At 38.2% G+C, this 19,989-nt stretch overlaps 1 long non-coding RNA gene across 1 annotated transcript in view; it reads right to left on the reverse strand.

The window, feature by feature from the left end:
* The window catches only part of LOC115941692 (uncharacterized), a 79,279-nt gene extending 59,866 nt beyond the window's left edge, over window positions 1–19,413 (reverse strand). The window contains exon 1 of the long non-coding RNA XR_014144031.1: window positions 18,957–19,413. This is a non-coding gene — a long non-coding RNA (uncharacterized LOC115941692). The remainder of the gene's footprint in view (window positions 1–18,956) is intronic.
* Between the last annotated feature and the right edge of the window lie 576 nt (window positions 19,414–19,989).

Raw genomic sequence — 19,989 nt, forward strand, 5'->3', positions numbered from 1 at the left:
CATCTTTCCAGCATTACCACCATCACCCTAATCTATGCCATCACCATCAATCACCTAGACCACTGAAAATGCCTCATAATTTGCATCTATTCTTAATCCTCACAAATCCATTTTTCATACTACAGTCCAAATGATCTTCTGTGAATGTCAGTTCCCAAATTTGTGCCATTCCCCAATTCAAACCCATTGTAAATTTCCCCCAGTATTCTCAAGACAAAGTTAAAACATACCGTGGCTTCCAAGGTTCTCCTTGACCCATCTCCTACTCGTACCTCCTGCCTCTCCTCCAGCCCCACCCACACAGCTCTGTGCTACTGTCACACCAAACGCTTCTAGGTTTCTCTCAGGCTCCATGCTGTCTCTTGCTTCTGGATCTTCATACATCTGTGGCTCTTGCCTGGCTCCTCTCCTTGGCCTTCAAACTTGACCAGTCAAGTCTTCCTTGTCTTTCAGACATCAGCTCAAAAATCATTTCCTGTGGGAAACTTTCCCTGGCATCCCATAAGAACATAGAACCCATATTATACTCTATTGTATAAATATGTCTTTCCTGAGAAAATGCCAGGTACGTGTGGGCAGGAAAAGAGTCTGTCTTTTTCTCTTTATCCTCAGCACCTAGTATAGTGCCCAGTATGTAGTGATGCTGAATAAATATGTGTTTAAAGGACGAACAGATTTTATTTGTATGTATGTAAAGCTCATGAAGCTAAGTAAAGACTAAGGCATTTATATGCTCAACACTGATGTCCAATTCCCACTTTGACTCCTAATTTCTGTACTGGTTAAAATGAACATTAACAGCTACTGTCATGGCATGATCCTCAATCACAAACAGCAACTATGTTTTATGTGATATATGATTATCACATTAACTCATAGTGCTTCAAAGGGACACAAAAATAGCAAAACTACTTCTAAGTATAGGCCAAGAATGCTTTACAAATAAACACAAAAACAGAGCAAAAGTTGTTTTCTAATTCAAGAAAATGTGTATTTTATATATAGACAACATATATACATACACACTGTATATATATACACACACACATATAGACATATATTACATATACATCTATGTGTATATATATATGTATACACACACATTTTATATACAATTTCCTTTTAATCCAGCTTCTTACATTTCTAGCAAGAGAAAAAATATGTAAATATAATGGTTATTAAACTAGATAAACTTAAGCCACTTTTTTTAATTCAGAAAAGGCTTAACATAGTTCTCATAGTGATTCAGTCTAGCACTTTCTTATATGACAAAAGAATTACTTGTGAAGTCATTATGGTCAATATGCTCTACATTTCTCTAGATTAAATGAGGATAATCTCTAATTATGAGAGATAAGGTGCATTTATCTAAATTTAAGCTTGAAACATTTGGTTAAGAAATAAATCATTTTGGTGTGGAAATTTTTAAAAGAATGCTTAAACAATAATAAAATATATTTTAATGCACTAAACTATGGTACTATTATGTTAAGAATAAGACTTCAAATACACCAAAGTTTGAAAATTCAGAATGACTATTCCCAAAGAAATTATAATCCATCCCTCGAGTATACAATTCCATTTTTGAAAGAAATTCTTTTAACACAAGACAGTGCAATCTTTTATTTGGCACATCAAGCAATTCAATAAAATATTATGGGAAAGGATGGATCTATGTAAGATTTAAGGGCTTTGATTTGCATTTAAATGGCATCATTTCTTAAAATGTCTATGCCTTTTTCAGTGGAGAGTTTAATAAAAGATGGAAAATATTACTGACAGTAAAAGTATGTGTACAATTGGTCTTTAGTGAAAAACGGACAGAATTTATTAGAAGATAAATGGTAAACCTTTTCCTGATGAGACTGAGTCAGTCAGTGCCCCCAAACCAATTCTCGTCCAAGTAATTGGGTGAGTAGTTTGATGTTTTTGTCTGTAGTAACGTTCTCACAATTTTCTTTGAGTTTCGGGAAGCAAATTGTTTGGTAATAATAATCAGTTTTTAAAAAAATTGTTCTGATACTTTGTGACTCTGAACTGTTTAGGGTAGCCACAGAAAGATCTACTCACAAAAAGAGAGAGAGTTTAAGAAAGGAAACTTAAAAAGAGAAAAAACATGGCTCCCAAGAAATAAAAAAAGGAAGAATGAAAGATCTAGAAAACACACACAAACACACAAAAAGAAAACAGTACACAAAAGTGAGGGAAAGGGCCACCTTGCTGCTTTTCATTTTTCTCCATGGCAACAGTTCCAGAGAGCACCAACTATGGGTCTGGAGTCTCAAATGCAGCTTTGCAAGATTCTCACATCTGTCGGACTCACTATGGAGCATGAGGAATGACTATCTGCTCCACCAGTGCAGGTCTAATCCAACTTTGACCCTTGTCTGAACTGATTAGCTCTGTCCCATCATGGGGAGACACAACATTGATTATGCCTCATTGTAGTTGAACTTCAGCTGAAGAATTACCCTGGAAGTTGTGCTAAAAATAGTTATCAGTGATTTTTGAGTTTCCAACATGTGTCAGGAGTGTACTAGATCTTTGGAATTCAAATAATAATAACTGCTACATATATAGATAGCATCCACACGTGCTAAGAATTCTCCCAAACACTTAACATAACTCACTTAATCCTGGGGCACCTGGATGGCTCAGTCAGTTGAGCGTCTGCCTTCGGCTCAGATCAGGATCTCAGGGTCTGGGATCAAGCCCTGCATCAGGCTCCCTGCTCAGCAGGGAGTCCTCTTCTCCCTCTTTCTCTACCCCTCCCCCCACACTTGTGCACATACTCTCTCTCTCTTGCTCACTCTCTCTCAAATAAATAAATAAAATCTTTAAAAAAAACCTCATTTAATCCTGGCGACAACATAACAAAACAAGTGTTCCCATTTTACAATTAAGAAACTGAAGCTAGAATGGTTTCATGACTTGCCCAAAGTCATATAAATAGTTAAATGCACAGCCATTGACAAGTGAAATCAATACAGGAGACATGAACCCAACAATTGCCTTTTGATGAGGCATATAATAGCAATATGTACAGGGTGTGACATAGAGACAACAGTGGTGCCCCCAACACAGACTGAGGGTGTCAGAGAAGTCTTCTCAGGAAGATGGTGCTTGAACTAAGCCCTAAAGAATGGATAGGATTTAGACAAGAACAAAGAGAATGCTTTCAAGGTAGTAGAGGAACATGAAGAAGATCCCAGAAACCAGAAAGAACACAGGTGTTTGAGTAAAAGCACAAAAATCAATAGAATAGGAGTCTAGGGCAGGACATGGAAATAGAGATGAAAGATGGAGGTGGAGAGCTGGCTAAGTTTCAAGTCCTGAAAAGCCTGGTTTGCCATGCAGGCCATGGGGAGCCATTAAATGAGTTTAATCTGAGAAAAGTGTATTTGGTTCTTAATATCAGAATAAACAGTCTAAAGAGTATTGCTTATTGGATAAAAGCACAGGTTTTTTGTTTTTTTATTCAGATATTATTTTGAATACTGGTTCATTTTGAATACTCATACCATCTATGGGTAAATCACTCCACTAGACCTCCACTGCCTTGTTTGTAAAATAGGATGAGGGGATCATGCTTAGAAATGGCCAAATAAATGGCGGTACTCATAATGTGCATGTCAAATTGGAGGAGAAGATAGGAAAAAAGGATATTAGTTAAGAGTGCATTTTAGTAATGTACTCGTGAGATGATGATGGTTCTTAATGGGGTGGAGATGAGGACTCCCCGCAAAAAGAATTATCCAACCCAATATATCAACATGTTGTGCCAATGTTGATAAACCCTGTTCTAAGCTAAGGTGTGGGAGTGAAGATGGAACGAAGGGGACAGACTGAAGCAATGTTAATGAAGCTAAATCAAAAGATCTTGGTGACTGACTTGAAGAGAAAGTTACAGGGCTGTGGTCTGAGTTGTTTATCCTGGCACTAATTAGAGTACCCTGCACACATGATATTCCAAAATATTTGTTGAGTGAAAAAAGGAATATATGAATGAATGAATGAATAAAGAAATAGGATTCGAGACTCCCAGTTTGTTGTCTTGGGTCATTTAGGTAATAGTGGTGACAGCCTCTGCAGGGCAGGGCAGAGGAAGAGGAGATGGTCTTGGGAGAAAGATGGAGAGGTCAGTAATGGAATTGAGGTGCCTAAGGTGAAAATTACAGTGTAGATAGACCCAACTGTTTAGTTGTTCAATGTCTCGATGGTTGATTATACCAAATGGGATACCTTTAAAAAAAAATGGAAACCCTCCTTGAATCTGAAAATCATATTGGAGATTTATAAATTATAACCGAGGATGAATTCGAGTTTTTATGATAGCTAGAGAAATCTACATTTTTACATTAATTTTTCTGAGGAAACCATATTTTAAAACTTCCAATGATGTGGTTTTAGGATGCTAACTATTTCCTCCCATGTCTTTCTTGCCCAACCTCACTACTCTGGCTCTGAAGCGAAGTAAAAAAAAAAAAAAATCTACTTGAGCCATTTAAGCACCAGAGGCAGTGGGATTACTTCTACCCTCAGAGGTGGTTACTTGTCCTTCTCCACACTCATCCCTTTTCCAAAGCCAGTCTGTCCCCAAAGGCCCATCTGCCATTGGTCTATTATCCAATGGCCCCTAGAACTACAGTGGAGACATTTGTCCCCAGGGTTCCTTTTGCCTACACTCAGTGCCACTCAATGGCCTTGTTGAGTGGTTTCTACACCACTGGCAAAGCACAGGAGTGGCTCAGATACAAGGACATTGAGGTCACTGCCACTGCTGTTTGTACCCTTGTCACTCCACTCTGACCATATCATTTCTCTACACACGTGTCTTCACCATGAAGAGAATACCACTCTTTCTAAGCCTTTTCTTACTCCAAAAGCCACTCTGTCCTTACCATTTACAAACCATTACCTAAAACCATTTAGGGCAGATTCCCTAAGGCCTGGGGCAGAGTGTATTTGCCAAGTGCTACACCACCATGCCCAGCAGAGAACTCAGGAAACCTAACTCTTCTTATCTCAGGGATGAGATCCTTCCTTGCCAGCCAGGTCAACAGACCTTACTTCAACCTTCTGTTCAAGGATATTCGTTTTAGTGACCCTCGTGTTCTCAGAGATCACAGCAACTATCAGTTCTGTGAACTCTCCTTATATTTTTCAGAAACTCCTTGAGTCTTGAGTCTGTCCCCTTGTGAGGGCCTGACCTGATATCTCAGTCTGATCAAGGTGGACACCCAGAGTATGTCCCATGCCTGTCCTTTCCTACATACATTTTTATGAATTATATTTTATTTTTGTATTGGTACTGAAGAGAATTTGACTCTTGGTCTGTCTGCTTTTACTGACTCTTAACAGAATTAGCTATTCAAAACATAGCCATAAAGACATTGTGCATTCTGTGCTCTATAGCTCTTGTTACGCACCTTTAGGATACTGCGTGCTGCCTAACTAGGATCTTAGCCAGTGCCTTTGAAAGGGAGTTGTGATTGGATTGAGTCCTTTCATCATGGCCTAAAATTATTTTTGGTCAGACTTTTAAATCCCAAGTCCACCCTGTGATTTCTGTGGTCAGGGGGTTTGGCAATCATGCTTTCCAAAAATATCGAGACATCAGGAAGAAGGCCCTGAAACGAGTGTAGATGTCAGCACCTTCATTTATAAGAACTCACACTGCCGTCATGGAAAACATGCTAATGCCAGAAAGAGGGAGGAGAGATTAACGGAGTTCTAGAAGCAACAAGTCAGAGCTGGATTTCCTGGTGGTGGTGCATGCATGCACACATAGAAGGATGTCAGAAACAGTTTTAAAGTTTTTTTTTTTTTTAATCTAGCAAAGGAACATTTTATCCATTTGTCAGACCTGTGAGCTCTGCTGCCTCAATTGCATTAGCTTTTTGTTCATTTTTAAGTGACTGAAATGATGAAAACAAGTTCCTTGTGAAGTCTCGCCAAAAATCATCAGGGGAAACGATATCTGTTCGTGTATTGGATCAGAGTTCACATTGTGACAGAGTATTTTCATGTCAAAACGAGTATCTCCATGGTTATGAAGTCCTCTTCTTGTCAGCTATTAAATTGCTACCAAGGGCTATAGGTAGGGGTTTTGTTTTTGTTTTTGTTTTTTTTCATTTTAAAATTTCTTCCACTGAAAGAAAGTAAAGAAAACAAAAGAAGACATTGATTTATACAGAAATCCTAATGTGCTACTGAGAAAATGATGTATTGTGTGGTCACATGATCGAAATTTCTCCCATGAAGGATTAATCTGGTTCTGGGAATAGTTCTGAGAGGTTTTATATCCATTTTTGTGAAGCTTGAAGAGGCTTCAGTGTAACACTGCACCCCAAGAGGTCTGTAAAGTTGTTAAAATATTAAGAAAGACATAATTGTTAAAAGACTAGTTCTTAAATAAAATCCCTTGTGGAATATGAAAAATCTCCTAAAGCTATAAGGCGACAGTGTTACATTGAGGACTGATGTAACTCAGTTCATTTAGAAAAGACCATAAACAGCTTTATTATGGGAATTTGGTAAAGAAATCTTTCATTAATAGGAAATATTTGGCTCTACCTTGCAAATAAAGTGATGTTTACATAATTTGTTAAGATCTTTCAGAGATTCAATATCCTCTGCTCAACCTTAACATGAGTACTATATTAAATATATGATTTCGAAAAAAAAAACTTGTAAAATTCAGTTTTGGGTAATGTGATTTCTCATTTTGAGTTGTACCCTTTTGTTCTTCACTGAATTCATTTGATGTAAGTAGGGGAAATGGTTCAAATCCCTACTGGAGGCTGATGTGATACAGATAGTCTTAGCTAGTGGACCTTGTTGGAAAGAGGTGTTCAGATTCTGAACCAAAATCATCAAGGGGAATCTGTGTTAGATTTCCAGTGGTAGATGGAGAAGGAACATTTCAGTCAAACACACAGTTGACTAGTGTGGGCTTTGACTATAAATCCAGTGAAATCCTGAACCTGCTGATCTGGCCCGGACCACATGGGAGCCTTTGCAGTTCTGTTTTTCCTTGGTTTATGCCTAGAATTTGAATGAGTCCAAGTAGTCTGTTTTATCTCCTTTCCCTGAGGACAATCCTGGCATTTATCAGTTAAAAACTCCACCGGTGTTCTTGGCTCAGCTTAGAATCTTTTTTCCTGGGAAGTATGTTCCCTTGGAGTAAAACAGAGGTGGTGGTGAGCCAGGTATGACCCAGAAACACTCAGCAATCTCTACAGGTTAGAGTGTTATAGCCAAGAGCCCTTAAATCTAAGGCTAGGCAATTCAATTTAGTTTTGAGTATCAGTGAATACTGGGGTTAGCCTTTGGTGCATCAGGCTTGGGTAGGGAATTAAATAAACATACGTGGGCTTGGCTAAGATTTCCCTCCACTCCTGTGGCCCCTTGGACTCTGCTGGCTTCCTTTTGAATCTATAGGGGAGCCAAGGTTTTATCCTGTAAGCCAAGAGAGTGGCATGATAAAATATGCATTTTGAAACGAGAAGCTAGAAGTTATTCAAGTGGCAGATCAGGAGGAAAGAAGGCTGGAACCAGGGCAGTGAAGGTCATTAAAATGTTCCAGGTGAGAGACCAAGAAGATGGGAATAGGGGAAGAGAGCTGGTTAAAGGAATAGTAATGGAAAATGACTCTCAAGATGTAGTGGAAGGTCCCCAAACAGGTAGAGATGAGCTTTTGTTTTCTATGGTTATCAAATGGCATGGAAGAAAAGTATGTAAGGTAGGAATGCATACAGGAAACCAAATATCCAATGTGGAAACAATTTCAAAGATGGCAGTAAGAGGTAGAATAACCCAAACTGTAACGGGTTTGCTAATGCCTCTGTATGCTCTCCTTGAAACCCCAACTGGGGCAGATATTAATGTTACATTACATAACATTAACTCTTTACTTTGTACACATGTGATAAAGTTCCTCCTGTAACAAACTATCCCTAAATTATGCATCAGGGTGCTCTGCTTCCACCTGCGGCAGTCACTCTTCCTTAGTGGTTTCTACCATCTGAGATGCTGGTTCCCTAGCACATAAAAGCAGGTGATCATTATCGTCAGTTCCCTGGCTTCATTATTATTTCACAGGATGAACTGCAGAAGATAAAGTATAAATATCCCTTTCTTACTGTTCATTACCAGTCACATTTTCTCATATTCAATTTCATTCTTCCTTCCAAGAAACCTAAATAGGAGTAGATATTGATTTTGGAAATGTGTTTCTTAATGGTTAAGAAATAGCAAACTATACCCTGAAATGTAATTTTAAATGTATATTTTATGTCCTTTGGATAAAACAAAGATCTCTACTTTGTCCTGTCTTTAGTGCTCCTGCCATGTATCAGAAGACAGATCTTTTGTGTTTAGCAGGAAAAAATATTTTTACCATTTTTTCAGTGTGTAGAATGAATAAAACATCAAAGATTTCTTGTTTTGCCAGCTCTTTTACAGTTTAGCAGAATCGAGAGGAGAAAATTCACCTGCAATTTTGATACACAACCTGACAGGACACAGACTACAACTCACAAAAAAATTCTGATTGAAAGATTTATCTCCTGGATGAAATCCATGCAGATAAAGTGGCTGGATAAAGCAGGATGGAATAGCACACAATTGAAACTAGTTCTTACATTTTTCATGTAATGGCATTCTTTTGTTCTTTGTATTAAATATTCTAAATAGTCTCTCTATATTAATTGATGGAATTAAAGCAAGCTAGATATTATGTGCACCCGCATCATTTCTGATTGGCCCAATTTGAAAGCTTACTGGGGCGTGAAAAAAAAATCATCACACACACAATGCTTTCTTTCTGGGCAGTCTAAGGAACACAAGACTGGAAACAGAAATGGGAATGTATTCTGAAAATCGCAGCCTTGAATCAGCAAGCTATCGGTTTCAGAATAAAAGCACATTAAGACTCAGTGTGAGGGTATTATCCCCTGTTTAACCTGTGAAAAGTACATCCAATCCAAAACTTCACACCGTAGTTCTCTTTAGTCACTGACAACTCTGCTGATGGTGTGGTTTTCCTTGTAGGCAAATGTGAAAGAAAACCTAGATTTTTGTCTGCAGTCTTTGCTGGCTAATAGGGTCAGCTTCATGGGGCAGTCTCTCAGGGCCCAGCACCCAGAAGGGCCCTGCATTGGTTTAAAGCTCTGCTGTTGGGCGCCTGGGTGGCTCAGTCGGGTAAGCGCCTGCCTTTGGATCGGGCCCTGATCCCAGGGTCCTGGGATCAAGTCCCACATCCTGCTCTCTGCTCAGTGGGGAGCCTGCTTCTCCCTCTACCCCTCCCATCTGCTCATGATCTCTCTCCCATGCTCTCTCTAATAAGTAAATTTTAAGTAAGTAAATAAAGCTCTGCTGTTGCCGAGCATGGAAAATGTTAATAAATTTTGAACAAGGAACCCTGCATTTTCACTTTTCACAAGTTTTGGAGCCAGTCCTGCTTGCTGGACCCAACATTTTGGAGCTCAGTCTTTTTGCTTTACAATGGCAGGACATGAAGACTTTGGAGGATTTGTGTGTGTGTGTGTGTGTGTGTGTGCTGATTGTTTGCTTGTTTTTCTTTTTAAAATTAGGCAGTCTCACTTTTGGAGCTAATTTATTTATACTTATGGACTTGAATCACTACTGCCTCTGGATGGCAGGGTATGATTCTTATTCTATTCTTATTCCCTTCCCTCCCCCCATCCACACACACAGTTTAATAACATGATCTATTAGTTACAGGTCATGATATGAGATAGAGCTCTAAGTCAAACTTCTACCATAAATGCAGAATATATTCCTTTGTCCTTTGTTCTCTGAGGTGGAATCTCTGTGCCAGTTTCACACACTCTCTTGCTTTTTCCTGATGGTCTTTCAGTGTTTACTTGGTTCGCCTTTTATGCTGCTGTCAAAACCGCACTTCGGAAAAGCTTAACCAAAAAGAATGAAGCCAGATGTTCACAGACATTTTGATTAACTTTATTTTAAACCACTTTTGAATTTTAAAATGCTTTCTGTGGAACATACTTAATTCTTTGCCTACTCGTGCATCATGGTAATCAGTATTAACTGAATTATAACCAAGTAATTATCTCTTGCATCTCTATTGAGGGAATCCATGTTGTTGATATGGTTAATGGGTTTTTTTGTTTTGTTTTCTTTTGTTTTAGACAAGATTTTTTGCTAATTAGGTATGGTTAATTTACCCTTATGTTGGTTTTTTAAATTTTTAAATGTTATGATTTTTTGAAGTTGGATATTCTAGCTTCTTCTAAAACATGGGAGGGACTAGCATCAGTGGTTCAGCTGTTCTTAAATTAATGAGGTCCACCTTGCCATTTTCTTATGGGTAGCTTTTTTGTGTCCTGTTTAAAAGATCTCTGCCTGTTCTAAGCTCATGAATATATTCTCTTATATTATTATCCAGAAAATGTATTGTTTTACTTTTCAGGTTGAAATCTGTTCCATCTGGAATTCATTTTTGTATGTAAGATAGTGAGGTGGGATTTAAGGTTTACTTTTATTCTTTTTCCAATTCACACGGTATCACTTATTGGTGAAAGAAAGTCAAAGGAAACTATCATTTCCACTGCTCTTGAGAACACCTTTCTCATCAATGAAGTATTTGTATATATGTGGGTTTGTTTCTCAAATATTTCTGGAATGTTCTCAATAAATTTATCATCTATCCTTTAATCAATAATAAAATTTTTTCTAAAGATTTTATTTATTTATTTGACAGAGAGAGGCACAGTGAGAGAGGGAACACAAGCAGGGGGAGTGGGAGAGGGAGAAGCAGGCTCCCCGCCGAGCAGGGAGCCCGATGCGGGGCTCGATCCCAGGACCCTGGGATCATGACCTGAGCCAAAGGCAGACGCTTAACGACTGAGCCACCCAGGTGCCCCTAATCAATAATAAATTTAATTACAATAGCTGTAAATAAATTTGAATATCTGGTGTTGTAGGTCTTCAAACTTTGCTTTTCTTCTTCAAGGTCATCATGGCTATTCTTTGTCTTCAACATGTCCACATTGATGTAAATCAACTTCTCAAACTCCACAAAAATACCTGTTGAGATTTTGACTAGGAGTGCATGGAATTTACAGATCAAACTGAGAAATGACTTGTCTTACATTATTGTCTAATTCATGGACATAGTATATGCAATGTTGATTTAGATCTTTTAAAATTTCTTTCAATAATGTTTTTTAGTTTTCCCTCCTACACACTATTGTTAGATGTAGTCCTGTATATTTAATTTTTGATATTATTGTAAATAACATTGTATTGTTTATTTTATTTTTGAAATTATTGGTCTTTTATGAGTATAATTTATTTCTGTATATTGATTTTGTATGTACTGACTGATAAATTCAATTATTGATTCTAATGGTTTATCTTTTGGATTTTCTATGTATATTCTCATGTCTCCTTGTCAATGCATATATATTTTATTTCTTTTTCTTGCCTTATTGCATTGGCAGGATTTCCAAGAAACTCTTAAACGGAAATGGCAATAGGGCTATCCTTATCTCTTGATATATCCTTATCTCAGAAAGAAATTTTTCAGCATTGCATTAAGTATGATATTTGTCATAAGTTTTCTTTGAAGATACTCTTTATTATATAAAGAAATTTTCTTCTACTTGTATATTGCTAAGAGGCATTTGTTATGTTGTTTTGTCTCAATCATGAATGGTTGTAAATGTTTTCATTTATTTTTTTTACACTTATTAAAAGGGCTACATGCTTATTTTCTTATATCTGTTAGTATAGTGGATGACAGTGATTGAGTTTTGAGTGATAAATCAACTTGGCTCTCTTGGTTTGATCCCAATTTTGTGGGGATATATTATATTTTCCCATATTGTTGGGTTTAATTTGATACTATTTAGTGTGTTTGTGCCTCTGTTCACAAAGATTTATAATTTTCCTTTTTTTTTTTTTATGTCTTTGTCAGGTATTCCTGTCAAGATTACAGTGACCTCATAACATGAGTTGGGAAATACATCCCCTCTATCTAGACTATAAAAAAAGCTTGTGCAGGATTGAAATTATTTCTTCCTAAAGTATTTAGAATGGTTCTCTTTTGAAGCATCTGTGCCCAGAATTTTCTTTGTGGGAAGGTTTTTAATATTTTTTAGAGATTTATTTATTTATTTGAGAGAGAGAGAGAGTGGTGGGGAGGAGCAGAGAGAGAGGGAGAAAGAATCTTAAGCAGACTCTGCTGAGCATGGAGCCTGATGTGGGGCTCAATTCCAGGATCCTAAGGTCATGACCTGAACTGAAACCAAGAGTCAGATGCTTAACTGACTGTGCCACCCAGGCGCCCCAGGGAAGATTTTTAATTTTGAAATCAATCTCTTTCATAGATAATAGCATCATTCAGATTTTTTAATTTCTTTATTTGTATCAATTTTGATAAGTTCTCTTTTTTCAATGAGTTTAACTTATGAAATTAATATAAAGTTCATGATCTTTTACTATATTTTAATATATGTGATTTTTAGCTTTTTTCTCCTTCTTCTAGTGAATGTATTTAAGGCTTTAAAATTTCCCTTTTAAGCACTACTCTTCCTACATTGTATACATGCCACTCATTTCCAAATATTTTCCAATTTCCTCAATTAAAACTTTGATTTCTATCTTTACAGTGCAGTGAGAGCACTATAAACACTATGCCACTGTTTTCTGTTTTGTTTCTATGCTCTGTGCCAAAACCAGCTTATTCCCCGAGGGCTTGTGGGGCTCACCTCAAAGTATTTCCCTTCTCTATGCAATCAAGGCTCAATCTTCAAGGATTCAGGATCTAGAATCTTCAAGTCCTGGCTGCATTGGTTTCCTTTCATAACATTTAGTGTTTTTCTTCTTTTTTTAAAAAAAATATACAGATTTTGTAGTTGTCCTTTGTGAAGGATGAGCCTGATAGATATTTTCTCATAGCCAAAAGCAGTTTACCTCCCCCACAGTTAAGATTTTACTAGGAAAATGCATTTTACTTCTGCTTATATCATATGTTTGTTCAGCTTATTATTATCTAGAGAATGGCAATCTAGAAATATTGAGATTATTTTTGAATCATAAAAATCGTAATATTTCCCTTTTCTTTGTGTGTCTTAATACAATAGGTTATATGTGTGTGTGTGGTGTTTCAATATCTGATTTTATCTCCTACACAATTGTAGTTTTTGTTTTTGTTTTTTTTAAGATTATTTATTTATTTATTTGACAGAGAGAGACACACAGCGAGAGAGGGAACACAAGCAGGGGGAGTGGGAGAGGGAAAAGCAGGCTTCCCGCCAAGCAGGGAGCCCCATGCGGGGCTCGATCCCAGGACCCTGAGATCATGACCTGAGCTGAAGGCAGACACTTAACGACTGAGCCACCCAGACGCCCCACGATTGTAGTTTTTGTTTGTTTGTTTTTTGAAGGATTGCCATAGCAAACTGGCTTTTTTGGTGGGGGGAGGTGGAAGGTGGAAGAAGAAACACTAGTTATTTTTGAGTTTCATCAAACCTGTGTATTCCTTCTTGTGTGTAACAGTATGGGAATTGCTGTGTCAGGGATGATGGTTGAAACTCCTACTGGTGAAGCTAAAACTTCCATGGGATGTTCTCTGATTCATAGATACAGGTCAGCACTTTCAAAGAGTTCTCATTTGTTACGTTGCAAATCTTTTCTTGCTGCTGAAAACATTGAGTATTATTGGTGGCTCAGTAGCATCACCTTTCTCTAGAAAGATCAATCCCTAAAAATTTTCAGTACTTTAATGTCACTTTTGGGAATGTCTCAATCACAAAACAGGTGATTTATTCATCATGCACAAATGAGTGAATTATGATATGGTCACTCAGATCTATGTCCCATTTGTGATTATTTCTTTAATTCATTAACCAAAAAATAAGACTTTTCATGCTGATGCTTTATGCATCCCCTGAGAAGCCACATGCTTGCCTTTTCACTTTCTATTCAGACTCCTGTGAATTCTGTTTCTTAAATTATTTATATCAGTTGACTCTTTCCTTATTAAGCTTTGCAGCCTGGCCCTGCTCTGGAGGCTCTGGACTCAGGGCACTGATTCTCTGAGTGCCTTCTCCTAACCCATGATTTTATCCAGGTGAGCTCAGGTTATGTTGAGCATCAAGGGCAGCCTTGAAAAAGAAAAGACACACAAAAATAATATCTTGCAGTTTGAAGGGTGGAAGGAGGGAGAGAAAATTAGGCTATCCCACCAGCTTGTCCTGGGGCTGGGAGAGGAATTATGTCCTGGCTATATATATATAGAGAGAGAGAGAGAGAGCACAGAGTAATAAGACTGGTTCAACAGGTCACTCAGGAAAATCATATTCTCCTAGCCACAGCAAACAACTTTAGGTCTTTCTTAAGTGGTCATATCAGAGCCACTTTCTTTTTCTTCATTCTGGAAGACTGACTTCCTGGACTAGCAGTGTGTCCCTTCCCATCATCTTTCATCCAGTTGGAACTGTGAGTGGAAGACCACTGTGGGAGCAGTGCACACCCAGGGTGATTAAGTATAGCTGGACGGAGAAGGCTTCTGAGCTGGAGATAGGCATGGCCTAGAGAAAAGCCTCCACTACATAGCTTCAATGATTGTACCATTTCATTCTCTAGGATAATTGCTACCCTGTATTTGAAACAGATCCAACAGCGTGTATATTAATTGCTCCAAAAAGCCCTTGCATTCTTGCCATTATTTAAGTCAAAAGCAGCCTGGTGATAGTGACCCAGGGCAACTGATCTATTGTCAGGATGGAGGGAGGGGAGAAAACATTATTAGAAAAACCTGGGTAGTGACTTAGTCTGCTCAGGTTGCTGATACAAATTCCACAGAGTGGACGGCTTACATAGCAGACATTTATTTCTCACAGTTCTGGAGGCTGGTAAATCCAAAATCAAGGCACTGGCAGATTTGGTGTCTGGTGAGAACCCACTTCCTGGCTCCTAGATGGCTGTCTTCTCTCTGTGTGCCCCACGTGGCAGAAGGGATGAGAGAGCTCTCTGGGTTCTCGTCCATCAGGGCACTAATTCCATTCATGAGGGCTTCATTCTCACCTCCCAAAAGCCCCACTTCCTAATAGCATCACCTTGGGGGGTAGGATTTCAGCATGTGAATTTTACACAAACCGTCTACAGCAGGTAGGCTGGGAGTTGCCTTGTTGGACTGTTTTTGGAAGAGAAATGATGCCTTGGGAAGGCTGTCGTCAATTACGATTGGGTGAAGATTATATCAGAGAAGCACCTGATAAGGATATAGTTAGAGCAAGAAACGAAAGGAGGGGCTGCTGCATTTTACTACCTCTCAATCGGTTTCCAGCCTTTCTAAGTTGGAATACTTGCTAATGAAGCAATACCAAAATAGTTTGGATTTATATGGAGGAACATCAACATATTTAGAAAATGCAGGATGTCTCTCATATGGTTGGTGTCTGTTCAGCATCCGTTTACCTTCTATAGTTCCCTAAAACAAACTAGCTAATGAAGACTCTAGCTCCAATCCCTTTTTCCCTTGCCCAGACAAATGGTGACAAGCATCTTCATTTATAAAATAGAGGAGTTGAATTCAATGATTCCCAAGGTCCTGCCAGCTTTGATAATTGAACTTCTGCTTTTGTGAAACCTGAGGTTTTGTAACTTCTCACACAGTTTAAATATTGAGTAACATTATAGAGTATTCGCTAGTCTTCCAGGTGATTTAAGGACCCTTCTGTTCATTCCAGCTACTATAGAAACTGCCAGGTGCTTAACACCAAACTTCATTTTCTTTGAATGGATTGCTGACGCCTTGATGACAGAGATCGCAATTGCCTTTTGGGATATCAGGTGATAACTGATATCACAGCAGTGCAGCCAATTTGAGAGAAAGATGACACTTGTTACTTGGTTCAAGAGGGCAGTTCAGGTACAGGCAGGGTGGACTTGGGTGTTTTAAAGTGAAGCTTGCTGAATAAGAGCAACTCACAAAGCCTGGTGCCCAACTGTTTCTTTGGGCAGGTCACCAATGTCACTCAGAGCTCAGCTTAGCAGTTATAGATGCTAATTACTTTGAAGTTTATCAGTCTACCTAAAAGCAAAAGCAATCATCTGATGAGTCGGATTATCACTCATATCAAATATCATTAATGTTTCTTTGCCCATCAGAATAAATATGTAGCTCAATAGAGGACAAAGGGACTTACATTAGGCGTCAAAAAACCCAGGTCCTAGGATTTCATAATGTATTCATTAGACATTCTTAGGAGAAATCATTGATCTTCCCCGAGCCTTTTTCCACATCTAAATTTAGGAATAATCCCTACACAACACCATTTTATAAGATTGCTAAACGACCCAGAGAGAATATTAATTCACCTCTAGTTTTATAAGCGAAAAAACGGAGACTCGGAGAATTTTATTCACTTAATGTCTCCAAGTTTGTGAAACTGGGAATTCAGTGTGCTTTCTATTAGGTCTTATTAGCTCTCTTTTGAAACCAAATGAGATAATGTGTATGAAAGCTATAATAGAAAAACTGTAATATGGATTTACTATATTGCATAGTATATTGGCACAGAAGGGCAGTCATGACATCTCTCTTTTCCAAATGAGAAAACTAAGGCACAGAAGGGTTGAAAGATTATTTGAAATCAGCTCTCAAGGGCTAGAAGCCAGGATTTCTTATATACCAATTTCAGTAGTATCTCCATGAGAATATACTAGATGGGAATATTATTTTCAATAGGGGCTAAATGTACTTGTCACTAAGTGGCAGTATAGAATAATGGAATAGGCGTAAGCTCTGGAGGCTGGCAAAACGGTTCCAAACCAGAACTCATCCCTTACTAGCTACATCACTTTGGATAAATATGAAACCTTCCTGAGTATGAGATTTCTCAGGTAAAAAATGGAGATCTATCTAATCGGTAATAATATTTTTGAATACTTATGGAACATTTATCATGTCATAATTGCTCTGTAGTAGTTTTACTATTATTATTTCAATGGTTTTGAATTTATTAGCTCTGTGTATCCCCAGAACAGGATTACTGTCAAAACTATGAGAAGATTAAATATGCCAAGCACCTGTTTCCTTCTTTCCTCTCAAACACTTCAGAGAGGATTGCTGGTGACAAACCATATGCTATAACAAATGAATCCCCTTCTCTTCCCTAATTGTGACCCAAATTAGGAAGTATGGGATGGGAAGGGAAAAGTAATGGGATTTATTGTTTCATATGTATCACAGTTTGGAGATGAATTGTTGATTTTTAGTGTTTTTCCAAGCATTAATGACAATACTCTGACCTAACATTATAATCATTTCTAACCAACCTGAAAGAAATAACAATTTCATTGGTTTTTCAACTGATGTTGTTGGTGTTTGTCCACAACTGAGCAAAAATATTTTCCCTCCAAGAACTCTTTTCTGATTAAAGTATGGGCAAACTGCGTCCATTACATAGCACATATCGTTTGATTCTTGTAATTTTATCTGGTAAAAAAAAAAAACAACAAAACATAATGAGAAGGAACTAATTTCACAGGAGATTTTTCTAAGGAAATCATACCCTATAATCAAAATCAAAATTGACTTTCCAATTAGAAAAGGAATTCAGGTCAGGAATGTGAACTAGCAATTTCCAGATATAACCACATATATTGTTTAGAACAAATATTAAAAAAACAAACTCTTTTTGCTGCCCTATTTACCAGAAGATCTTTTCAGCAGTTTCTGTAAAATCTTACCTTGTTGCCAAAGAGTGATTTGAGGTTCAAAAGCAACTGGAGAATAGAGCTATTATTTGTGTGACTTTTCATTAATTCTGAGCCTTATGGTGACTGAACATCTTTCTTTCCAGAAGCTCAGAGACATTGTTTACTGAGCTGCTATGCTAATTTGTACTTTGGAACAAAGCTTGAGCTAGTACCTCCTTCAGAGATGGTGCAAATGAATTGGGTAGAAGCAATAGTACCCAGATCTCGTAGTTTTGGAAATTGTCAGAACCTCAACGACAAAGTATTTCACAATTACTCTTAAATCTTTATCTTTAGATATGTTCTCTCTTCTGAATTCTAAATATATTAACCATGCATGATATATTCACCTAGAAGTCTCAGAGTCCCTTCAAATGCAACTCATCCCATATGTACTCATAATATTCTCCTGAAAATTTGCGACTCCTTTGGTATTCTACATCTTGATTAATGATTTACTATCTACCTAGATGTCCACGCCAGAAATTTGGCCATCATTCTTGATTCTTCCTTTTGTTTCAGCATTTATGTCCAGTGCATCTCTCCTGACCATCAGTTCTACTGTCAAATATGTCTTTGATGGACTCTGAAAAACAAACTGAGGGTTCTAGAGGGGAGGGGGGTGGGAGGATGGGTTAGCCTGGTGATGGGTATTGAGGAGGGCACGTTCTGCATGGAGCACTGGGTGTTATGCACAAACAATGAATCATGGAACACTACATCAAAAACTAATGATGTAATGTATGGTGATTAACATAACAATAAAAAAATTTTTAAAAATGTCTTTGAATCTGCTCCTTCCTCCTCCCACCATTATCCTCATTTTCTCTCTCCTGGATTATTGTCATAGCTTCCTAATGGGTCTGCCCGTCGCCAGGGTAACCACTTTCCATTCCATTCCACCCACGGAACTGCTGCCACAGTGTGCTTTCCGAAGAACAAATCCGATCTTGTTGCTCACAAAATTCAAATCCTCCAGTGGATCCCAGTCACTTACAGCATGAAACTTTAAACCCCTGAGCATGGATAGCAAAGACTTTTTCACCTGGCTCCTGGGTCTTCCATCTGCAACCCAAGACCATCCTCCCTGAACGTCTCATGCTTTGGTTTCACGTAATCCTCTCTAGAGTTTCTGTGGCTTTGCACATGCAGTTCCCATGCCTGCCGTCCCCTCTTCCACCCCCTCCACACCCACTCACAGTTCAGGTGGCATCAATTTGGGGCAGCTCTTCCTTTGCTCCTCTGTGCGTATTCTGAGTAACGATCTCAGGAACACCGTTATAGTAAGTTTTACTTCATTTTATTTTAATTCATTGCTTATGTATTACTTTCCCCCTTCTTTCTGTGTATTCATTTGAGCATTCTTTGTATTCCCAGCATCTATCAGAGCACTTGGCAGTAGAGTGGGAACTCAGTACATGTTTGCTGAATATGAATGAATACTGAGGCAGCTGGTTCCCGTCAAAGCTCAGCCACCCTGGGCATACAACTTAATGTCCTTTGAGACTTTGTCCTCATTTGCAGAACCAGGGATGACAAAACCTATCTTCCTGTTCTGCTGTGAGAATTAAATAAGATGGACATTCTCCGTAAATAGTAAATTAATATACGCCTATAAATATATACAAGATCATATAATTATTATGATCTCTTACACACTGAACAATACATTTCTAAAAACTGATTTATCGATACACATGACAAATGAGAACACATCACAAAACAGCCAAGGCTTTCCTTTCATTCCCATCTCCTTTGCTTTCCTTCTTCTCACTATTGATGTACATACCCTTGATGTTATAACCACCACATCTAGTGTCCCAGAGTTGCCGTCTACTTTCATATCTGCAGGACTTTGCATGCTGTCCCCCTGCTCAGAATGTCCCTTCCCTCTCCTCTCCTGGTGAATTTATCTTCTAAAGTCTGACTCCAGAGTTTGATACTCTTGCAAGTCTTCCCTGTCTCTCCCAGGCAGAACTGATCATGCTTCTCTCTCAAACACTTGGCACATGCTTCTCTTATGGTTTGCACCACTGCAAATAGTTTTTGTTTGTGTGTTCATCTTTTCCACATTCTATTGTGAGCTCCTTGAGGGGTTATCTCATTCTCCTAGGAATGTTATTACTGTGTCCCTGTGATTGCTTCCTGCAAAGTGAGTCTTGCTCAGATTCCCAAACCAAAGGGCACAATACAAACGAAATATTTAAGCATCCACAGTCCCTCAGATTGTCC

Source organism: Leptonychotes weddellii, chromosome 3, assembly GCF_054177405.1.
Source record: "Leptonychotes weddellii isolate Sample4059 chromosome 3, ASM5417740v2, whole genome shotgun sequence".
NCBI classification, from domain to species: Eukaryota; Metazoa; Chordata; class Mammalia; order Carnivora; family Phocidae; genus Leptonychotes; species Leptonychotes weddellii.